General features: G+C 45.9%; 1 long non-coding RNA gene across 1 annotated transcript; it reads left to right on the forward strand.

Moving 5' to 3' along the window:
- Positions 1–2,368: 2,368 nt before the first annotated feature.
- On the forward strand, positions 2,369–6,528 carry LOC142047255 (uncharacterized). Its single transcript, XR_012656446.1, has 2 exons — positions 2,369–2,409; positions 6,251–6,528. It is a non-coding gene; the product is annotated as an uncharacterized LOC142047255 (long non-coding RNA).
- Positions 6,529–8,380: the final 1,852 nt, after the last annotated feature.

The raw sequence follows: 8,380 nt of genomic DNA on the forward strand, positions 1-8,380 counted from the left end.
TCTGGCCTTTGTCTCTTTTCCAGACGTTAGGAGGCCACCTAATCTCTTTGTTCTCCAACACCTTCAGTTGGCACCTTGCAGGAGAGTGGCCCAGGCCATCAGTTGCCTGGAGACAGGGTTTCGGCCATTCTCTGTGCAGACAGCATCACTCTGGCACTCTAGGGCCCTACAACAATCACACCCCCTTATCTCAACATCTAGATCCTTGAGAAATGCATTGGGGAAACTGAGGCACCCACACAGTATTCAGAGAAAACATTCAGAACATTCCCACTTTGTAACACCGGTATATGACTAGTTATCTACTTTAAAGGGTGGAAAATAATCAAGTATTGTGCTAAACACGATACTCCAAACTGACCACCAAATTTAAGTTGCATGTTTTTCCCCAAGTGAGGGCTCTGGGGTGGGGCTGGGGATGAGAGGTTCACAGTGCAGGAGGGTGCTCAGGGTTGGGATGCTGGGGCGCAGGCTCTGAGGTGGGGCAGGGCTGGGGATAAGGAACTTGAGGTGCAGACAGGCTACCCCAGGGCTAGGGCCAGAGAGGACTCCCCCCCCTTACTGGCAGCAGCAAGCTCCAGGGGAGGGACCCCTCTTCTCCCCCTCCCCGCCCCCACAGCACACTCACTGCACCACAGTCACTGCACATGCTCCTAGGGACTCTCTCAGGTCCAGAAAGCCCACTTGCTTCCCCTGTAGTGAGTACTGGGGGTGGGGAGGGTTGCCATCATGTATGGCCTCCCCTGCTGCTGCCCCTCACCATAGCCTCACTGGGGATGGGGGATGGGACTGCCCCTTGCCCAGCGTGGGGCAGGAGTGGGGACTGCAGGGTGGTGGCTTGGGGGGGGTTGGGTGTCACAAAATTCACCCAAGCTGCAGCTGCTCAGGTCTAGGAATCTCCCCTCCTCCCCCATCTCCTCTGTGGTAGGTGGGTGGGTGTTGCGGGGCGGGGAACTGCCAGCACATGTGGCTTCCTTCCTCCCCTGCTGCAGCCTGCTGCCCCTCACCCTTTTCTCACTGGGGATGAGGCTGCCCCTTGCCCAGCATTGGGCAGGAGCGGAGGCTGCAGGGGGAAGGGATGGATCACAGGGTCAAACCTCACCAAAGCCCCAGCAGCTGATCAGGTGAGTGAGGTCCACCCCAGATGTCCATCTCCTGGTCGGAACCCCCCTTGGCATCTCTTCCAAGTGGGTCGCGGGGGGGGCGGTAGAGAGAGCTCCCAAGCACATGTGTGCCTCCTCCCCCCTCCTCTCTCCCTCCCCCGGTGCTCCAACAGGCTGCTGCCGCTGATCTCTATAGCCTTAGGCAGAAGCAGCAGCCAGCAGCACAAGCAAGGGAGAGAGGCACCCATTGTTTGTTTGTTTTTTTACAGGCAGGAAAGCTCCGAGGCCAGGGGGAGGGACTGCTCCGGGCAGGGCCAGGGGAGAAACGCAGCTCCAAATATTGGTGGAGCACAGCCCCCAGCCTTGAATATTCCTGGTGCTCAAGCACTTCGAGCCCATATAACCTGCCGCCCCTGGACCTGAGCTTTTGCAAAGTCTGGGGATGTTTGGATCCAGGTTGATGGTCAGGCTCAAACCTTATTCTTCAGCATTTTCTCTTTGATGCTTCTTGGTCTAATTACAGGTACCAAATCGCCTCACACCTCTGAATCAGTCTCTCATCTCCTGCCTTGCATAGGGGCAGACCCAATGTAGTACTCAAAGGGGAATGTCAGGGTTAGATTTACCTGTGCCCTGTCTCTTTAAGGCTTGAAGGTCGGCTGAGCTGAGGGGATCAAAAGGGGACAGCTCTTGTTGCAGCAGCAGAGCTGTGTGCGCTCTGGAGAGACTGAGCTGCAATGAGGCTTGTGCATTTAATACTGTTTAATAAAACTCCAATTTTAAAACTGCCCCTACTCTGAGATTGTAGTATTTGGTGAGCACAAGCAGAAGAGGCTGAATTGCAATGAACTGACTCCCCTGCCAGAGGAACCTACCTACATGCTGCTGTACACTGTTCCAGGAAAAGCTGCCAGGGGAAATTTAAGTGTTTGCAAGCACTGTGGCTGGGAGACACTTGGAGCAGTGGTTTTCACCCTATGGTCTGCGGATCACTGGGGGTCCCCAGACTATGTCTAAGGGGTCCGCAAAAGATTGTTGTTACCATAGAACTGTGGTTTTCAACCGGTGGGCCACACACCACTGGGGCTCCGGTCTGCAGAGTATGTCTAAGGGTACGTCCACACTACTCGCCGGATCTGTGGGTAGCAATCGATCTGTTGGGAATTGATTTATCGCATATCGTCTAGACACTATAAATCAATCCCGAACATTCTGCCGTTGACTCCGGAACTCCACCAGGGCTAGAGGCAGAAGAAGAGTCGACGGGGGAGCTGTGGCTGTCAATCCTGCGCCATGAGGATGGGAGGTAAGTCAGTCTAAGATACGTCGACTTCAGGTACGCTATTCCCATAGCTGAAGTTGTGTATCTTAGATCAATCTCGCCCCTTAGTGTAGACCAGGCCTAAGATTTCCAAGGAGTCTGCACCTCCATTTTAAATTGTTTAGAGGTCCTCAAATGAAAAGAAGTTGAAAACCATTGACTTAGAGGACCTGCACATGGAGGTAGGAGGTACTAGCTGAAGGATGAGCATTTAAGAGAAATCTATGACTCTCTGGGCATTTCTGGGACAAGTTGCAGTGAAACTGGAGCAAAACACCATTTTGCTTTAATCACATATATAAGATGCCACTTAAATGGGCAGGAAGAGTTGGCGGATCAGGGATTGTCTACGTTGCTTGTATTAAAAGATAAGATTTTACACCTTATTACTGTAGCAAAAGAGCAAATGAAACTTCACCAGAGTTTCACCAGCTAACGCAGTTACAACAGAATGATTTGACCTTGTATCAATAGGCCTCTTGCATCCAGAGAGAAGCAAATCTTAATCATAGTGGATCACGTCATGAGGTTTGTTCAAGCCTACCCTACCACCGCTAACAAGCCAGGAAGAACTGTGGCAGACAAAATCTTCAGTGACTTAGTTTTAAAAGGAGTCATCATGACCTAGAAGCGGAGTTTGAAATAATTTATTCATAAGGTTATAGAACTGCTGTAATATTGAAACACCTCATACAACCCCATACCGCCCACAGGGTAGTGAGCAGGTAGAAAGGCAGAACAAACTCTGCTGGCCACGCTGAGAACCTTGCCAGAGAAAAAAAGTCAAACTGAAAGGATTCTCTTAGCAAAGTAATTTATGCCTATCACTTTACCAGAAATTAAGCTATAGGGGTCTTATTCTATTAATTGTATGGATGATCACCATGTTTGCTCATTGACGTCACATTTGGTCTACCTATTGTAAGCAGAGTCAGGATGAGCTCTACCCTGACATCTGGTGGTGAATTATGGGAAGTGTGGAAAGAATGTCAGGAAGTGTGAAATCTCAGATATTTGCATGGGCACACCCAGCAAGGCAGCCTGGGATGGTTATTTTGACAGCTCTGGGATCCCCAATTTCTTTGTTATTGGGGCAGCATAAGTAAAGTGTTGCCACCTGATTATGTGAATGAGGAACTATGAGACTGCTTTATGAGAGAGATGTCTCAGTATAAATTAAGTGACACTTGCTAGACAAGGTACATGGGTTCCAAAACCCTGTGAATTGAGAGAGGTTGGGGACTGGTGTGTGTACCTGATGGTATAGGCTCTTTTTGAGGGCCTGGAACACCAATTGCATATCCTCCTCTCTCCATTGTTAAAGAGTAGAGCTAATTTTGATTCCATTAGGAGTCCATCTAGAGACTGCTGAGCTGAATTCATGTTGGGCCAATGGTGCACCAGCACCAGGCTCCCCTACCAAGAGCTAAATCACTCTGAAAAAGCTGAGCTGAGATCACTGAGTGCTGTGTTAACTAGTGGGGAGCCTGAAGACCTATCATGTTAAGCGGCTGGCAGAGCGGAGCAGTTTGCAGCATGTTGGAGCAGCCCATGGAACAGTGAGCGGAGTGAAGGGTTTGCAGGGACGGCTGGAGGAGCGGCACAGCTGGGTGTGGAGCTGGTTGTGGTGAAGGCTGCAGCAGAACTCCACGGAGAGGTGGAGCAGTTGGCCCTGGCCCATGTAAGGTGCCCCTTAACACCTGTGTGGACTCCCCCCCCCATTTCCACCCAGGCTGGGGGGTAAAACTCTGCAGATAAACTTTTGAATTCTGGGGTGGCACTGACCAGAGACTTTCGGGTTGTTGGACTTTGGGGTGATTGGGCTTAAGACCCTAAGGGGGAAAGGACATTGCCAAAAGTACTTGGAGGTGGGTTTTTGTTTATGGTTTGTGTTATAATCCTGTTTGTGGTGTTTCTCCAATGGGATGCCGCATTGTTTCCTTCCTTTATTAAAAGGATTTTGCTACACTCAGACTCCGTGCTTGCGAGAGGGGAAGTATTGCCTCCTAGAGGCGCCCATGGGGGTGGGGTATGTAAGTGTCCCAGGTCACTGGGTGGGGGCTCGAGCCAGTTATGCATTGTGTTACTGAAACGGAACCCCTGGATACTGAACCCGGCCCTTGTTGCTGCCAACTCAGAGAGGCAGAAGGGTTACACTATAAACTCTGAATCTGCTCCAGGGGACTAGAAAGATTATGTTGAGAAATGGAAACAACAGATGAATGAATTTTATGAACTGGCATCAAAATGTTCAGAAAAAATCTGCTGCTCATGGAAAGAATCATTATGATCATCAGAAAAGGAATGGAACTGCCCCTGTCCCAGGTGACAGAGTACTTGTCAGGAATCTTTCAGAAAGAGGAGAAATTAAAATCCTGCTGGGAAGATAACATTTATGTCGTTCTTGAAAGGAAAAGGGATAGTTTAATCTATGAAGGAAACGAAGAAGGTAGAAAGGGAGGTATTAGAGTTCTTCACTGTAATCTTTTATTCCCTGTGGGCTTCTCACCCCTGAACATAACACCCCCCTCTAAGCCACCACAGCAGAAGACTCAGAGAATAAGGCAAACTAATGCAATAAGAGATCAAAATAAGGACAAGAATTTAGACTCCAATGATGCTGATGGTGAGAATGAAAATGAATCCTATTATGTGATGGTACCTACCAGCTGCTGCCCATGGCACAGAGGCTGTGACTGCAGAGGCAGAAGCATTTTACCCATGTTGGGTAAATGAGAATGTTATTGATCCTGTCAGTGTGAAAACTGCTGATGAGACTGATGTGACATTTCCACCAGGCACTGAAAGATGTGAATCCCAAACCATACCCATGGAACCTGAAACAAGTAGAGCACAAGAAGACAGATCACCAAAACAATCCACTGACATATGAGGTTGTCCAACTAGAGAGAGAACTGCCCCACAGACACTGAATGGCTTAGCAATGTCTAAAACCAACTACTGGGTTGGTGAATGCATCCTGGGGTTGTCCTCATGTTTGTCAGATGCCATTCTAAGTGCCTACTCCTATACCTTATGCTACATTCTACCCAAGTCTGATGCAATATTTGTAATAGTGACTTATGGTATGGCTATTGTTCTCAATGAAGTGTTTTATAGTTCTGGGTAGTTTGTTAGTATGTTAATTTAGTAGATGCTTTTCTAAATAGCTTGCCACATGCCCAGTGACTTGGAGTTACCTGGTTATCCCATTGATCATATAGGAACTGTTATTTCCATAAAATAGGAATATCTTTGGTAACTTAAGCTGTTCAGACCTGGCTGTTCTGTTGGATAGCAGACCTCCAATTGCTGCAGAAACTTTCTACTTAATGTGGAATAAACTGAAGAGAGATGCAGAAGTTTCCACCATAAGCACCTGAATTCGTGAAAGAGAAGCGACCTAACATTCAGTTGGGAATGACAATTATTAGCTTAGAGAGACAAGGCGGGTGAGATAGTATCTTTTATTGGACCAACTGCTTACACAAAGCTCTTCTTCTGTGTGTAAGCTCAAAAGCTTCTCTCTCTCTCTTTCTTTCTTTGGATCTTTCTTTGGATCAACAACAGAAGTTGATCTAAAGAAAGATATTACCCACCTACCTTATCTCTCTAATATTCTGGGACGAACGTGGCTATAACAACACTGCGTATACAGTGATGAACTTGTGGAACTCATGGACTACTACTAATAAGTCAAATGAATCGACTGTATGTTATATTTTGTAAATAGGACTGTTGTGATAACATTACAGGTATGAGTGGGGAGAGTAGTACTCTAGGGGAAATGTCAGGGTTAAATTTACCTGTGTCCTGTCCCTTTAAGGATTGAAGGTCTGCTGAGGGTGTTGAAGAAGAAAAGCTGTGTATGCTCTCCGGAAGAACTTAGCAGCAATGGGCCTTGTGTGAGCTGTGTTTGTTTGTTTTGATACTAAGTTTAATAAAATTCCAATCTTAAAACTGTTCCTGGCCTGGGAGTGTAACATCAACACCTAATTGTCCTGAGCTTGTTTGTGCAGGGTCTACTCTCCACTCCAAATCTATCCTTTATTTTTGTTCCCTCTTACAATACTAATCAAAAGTAATAAATACATCCCATTATTACTATGTGTTTACAACTTTTGTCCCACTCACCACATGACTTACGGGGGCAGTCGTTAACTACAAAAATAAAGCTTTTTTGGCCTTTTAAAATGTGTTAAATATAAATCGATATGTGTAGGGTACACTTGGCTGTATGGACTAAACAGATAGTCATACAGTTTTAGGGGGATGGAAATGCCCACTTTGTGGCTACTGTGAACACTACCATAAATCAGGTGGAGGGACAGAGGCTTAAACCGCATACCATTACTCTGGGCTATTGCAGTAACTGTAGAGCAGTTGTCTGTAAAATCTCATCCTGACAAAGTCTGTGATTTTTTTAAATCAATTTTTCAGTTCTGACCTAAGGATGTCAGCCTTTAGAAAAGCTTCCATTCCAAGAACCTCTTTTAGTCAGCATGAAGGATCCATGTGGGACTGGGTAGTAATGAGCCCTAGGGTTTTTCAGGTCTAAATCCCCTGTTTGAAACTAGATCAGGTCAACAGTGACCAAAAGATATTGCCAACTGATGATTCGTGGCTCTCATTCTAGTTCTCAAGGACAAGTGTCTAGATAATTAAAACCACAACTGGCACTCTTATTATCAGTCCCAGCAGGAAGGCCAAGTGTTGAAAGGGCAAAGTGATTTAATAACCTTTTTATCTCTAGAGGCAGTTCATGCAGTCAGGGATGAGGCACGTTGGTGGTGGTTGTGGGGGAAAGGCTTGCACAACTGATCTCTCCTGTGGATAGAAAACTTCAGTTGTCAGGACTGTTGAGCTAACACCTTTTGCCAGTGCTAAACTCCCACAAAAATATATTATAAAAAAGCATGAGGGAAGAACTGCTAACAGCTGCAGTTGCCATCTCTAACTGACAAATATAGAACTATATCACGCTTCACATAGTCTCGCTTATTGGAATGATCTGTGACAACGACAGACAGTTGAGAGGGTTCGACACATTCCACCAGCTACAGACATGGGTATATTCAGACTTGGCCACAGTACAGTACTGGAGCCTTCAGAATGCCATCTGTCAGGCAGAAAGGATCTGTCCATGTTGCTCAGTGAAGCTTGCCCTGCAGCACTGGAAATTTCCTGAGCATCAGGTGGGTTTATCTGCTCCTAACCCATAGGTAAAGACTAAATTTCATAATAATGATAACATAATACCTGTTAACAGGAGCAGAATTATGGGGAGTCCAAGGGCAGTCATCAGTAGTCCATGATGCTGAGTTTGTTCAACTCATTGTTAAGAGTTCATTCCTAGAATGTGAGATGCCCAAAGATGGACCAGGTATCTGCTGATGTTTTCAAAGATCTGGGAACAGCAAGAGAGGACTGTCACCAGACACACTGGTGTCTTTGCTCTCAGTTGCTGTGTGTGCGTGTGTGAGAGAGAGAGAGAGAGAGAGAAGAGAAGAGATTTTTCAGTGGGTTGTAATCTAGGTAAAATCCAACATACTGTGTAGAATATATTATATGAGCCTCACTTTCTTATATTTTAAATATTTGTAATAATTTGTTGCATTCTAAGATCCTTTGGGATGCAATGATATATAGATGTGTAAACTCTTATTGTTATATTATGTAAATGTTTACAAGAAGATATTTAGGTAGAGGAGGAAGAAATATTAGTTAGTGATGGTAAAAAGCATTACATCTTCACTTTCTCTCCCAAAGAGAATTCTTATGCAATGAGTTCTGAAGAGATTTTCTTTTTTTTTTAACTAGCAGAGAGATGTACAGAAGCAGAAGATGGATACTACACCAAGAGGAGGTTGATGTGTTAGGCAGAAGTGCTGACAAACGTATACAGTACACCATAAAAGATGTGTGCATCAATAGCACATGAGCAAAGATCAATACA

The sequence above is a fragment of the Chelonoidis abingdonii genome, chromosome 9 (assembly GCF_003597395.2).
Source record: "Chelonoidis abingdonii isolate Lonesome George chromosome 9, CheloAbing_2.0, whole genome shotgun sequence".
In the NCBI taxonomy this organism is placed as follows: Eukaryota; Metazoa; Chordata; order Testudines; family Testudinidae; genus Chelonoidis; species Chelonoidis abingdonii.